Source organism: Mirounga angustirostris, unplaced genomic scaffold (assembly GCF_029215605.1).
Source record: "Mirounga angustirostris isolate CCGP_5_RB_7025 unplaced genomic scaffold, mMirAng1.0.hap1 SCAF_4, whole genome shotgun sequence".
In the NCBI taxonomy this organism is placed as follows: domain Eukaryota; kingdom Metazoa; phylum Chordata; class Mammalia; order Carnivora; family Phocidae; genus Mirounga; species Mirounga angustirostris.
Genome location: NW_026991712.1, coordinates 69,890,492 through 69,892,780, shown reverse-complemented (window position 1 = coordinate 69,892,780; position 2,289 = coordinate 69,890,492).

Below are 2,289 nucleotides of genomic sequence, written 5' to 3'. Positions count from 1 at the left end.
TTCTACCCCTCATAGTTTTGGTTATGGTGAACTAATAAATCTGCACTTACGGTTATGTTGGTTTGCATTGGGTTTCTGTTCCTCAGAACAGAGTCAATTTGGCATAAATGGGTGAGAACCCGGACTCTGGAGGCAGGCACCTGAGTTAGAATCCTTGCTCTTGCATTTACTAGATGTGTGACTGTGTGACCTTGGGCAAGCTACGTATTTTCTCTGTGCCTCAGTTGCCTCATTTGTAATATAAGAATTCTACCATGATAATACCTCATAGAGGGGCTAATACTTGTCATCCACTTAAAATAGTACCTGGAGCATGGAAAGTTCTTACTAAATGTTGGCTCTTATTAATACAACCATATTCTTAGTTTTCCTCCTATCTCACGGGGCACTCTTTTCCAGAATCCCTTGAGACTCTTTCTTATCTACTTACCAACTAAATGTTAGTGGATCCTCAGGTTTCTGTCTTTGGCTGTCTCCTTGTCACTATACATTCCCCTTGGCTTCGGCTACTATCTATATGTTAATAATTACCAAATGTGTATCTCCAGTCTTGAGCTCTGTTTTGTGGCCCAGACCCATATGGCCAATTGCTTGTTTGCTATCTCTAATTAAATACTGTATTATTTTTCTATTGAGGCATAACAAATTACGTACTATACACTTAATGTCTTAAACCAATATACATTTATTATCTCATGGCTTTCATGGGCCAGGAGTCCAGCTTTGGCTTAGCTGGGTCCTCTGCTCAGGGTCTCACCAGACTGAGACCAAAGGGTCAGTTAGGCTGTGCTTTCATCTGGTGGCTAGACTGGGGGAAGAATACTTCCAAGCTCACTTGGGTTGTTGGCAAAATTAACTTCCATGCAGCTATATGACTGAGGCCCCATCTTTTTACAGGCTGTTGGCTGGAGGCCATCCTCAGATTCTAGAGGTTGCTGGCTGTACCTCACCATGTGGGCCTTCTCAACATGGCTGTTCACTTCATCAAGCCTACAGGAGAGTTTCTAGTCCAGTTGGCTAAGAGAGAGTTTTGTAGGACATAATGTAATCACAGGAGTGACATATTCTCTTGGTTAGAAGGAAGTCATAGGTTCTGCCCACAAGAAGAGGGGAGCCCCTTCAAGGGGAAGGGGTTATACAAGGACAGGAGCACCAGGGGGTTGGGTCTAGAGTCTGAGTGCCATAGGTGTCCATAGCATTATCCACATGCCCCAAGAGGGACATATCCCCTCCTGACCACCCTGCTCTTCTTCCATCTTTGCTACAGTAGGAAATGCACCACCCCCAAACCAAAGGCCAACAAGTCATCCTTGACTGCTCCTCTTAACCACACTCTCAAACAACCAGTCATCAAGCCCTATGGATTTGTCCCCTAAACCCCACTTGATTCCTTCATTCTCTCTACTGTGTTTACTATAACAGCCTCCTGCTTGCTACCATTCTTTTCTTTCCACAGAAGCCAGTGATGTTTCTAAAGTGCAATTCTGGTTACATTGTACCCTACTTAAAACCCCCAATAACTTTCCATTGACCTCAGGATGAGGCCCCGATTCCTTAGTGGGGCCCATCAGACCCTTTGCCATCGGCTTCTCTCATGTCTCCAACTTCTCCCCTTTCTGGCCTGGGCACTTTCTGTCCCTTTTTTTTTTTTTTTTAAGATTTTATTTATTTATTTGACAGAGAGAGACACAGCGAGAGAAGGAACACAAGCAAAGGGAGTGGGAGAGGGAGGGGGAGAAGCAGGCTTCCCACTGAGCAGGGAGCCCTATGTGGGGCTCGATCCCAGGACCCTGGGATCATGACCTGAGCCGAAGGCAGACACTTACCGACTGAGCCACCCAGGCACCCCTCTGTCCCTTTTGCCTGGAACACTCATTCCTTGCTAGTCCTACGCATCAGTCAATAGCTTCCCTGTTGTTTCCTTTGGGAAGCCTTTCCTGACTGCTTGACTCCTTAGTGTGCCCCATCCCCTCACTTTCCATGTGCAGCCCCTCACTTTCCATGCTTAGCATCCTGGGCTTCCATATTCCCAACGCTCAGCACACAGAATGGACAATGTTCTCATTTTCCACTAAACTGTAAGCTCTGTGTGGCTGGGGACGTCCTCTGTGGCTAGCACCATGCTTTCCACCCTGGAAGCCCTTAAATAATTGTCAAGTGAGTAACATGATAGATGGAGACTTGGATGGCAGCCTACCCTTAAAAATATTCCCACCCTTCCCTCACAGCAACATCTAGCTTTCACTCTTGATGGGCTCTGTTCCAGTTGGCAGACCATTTTAAATCGAA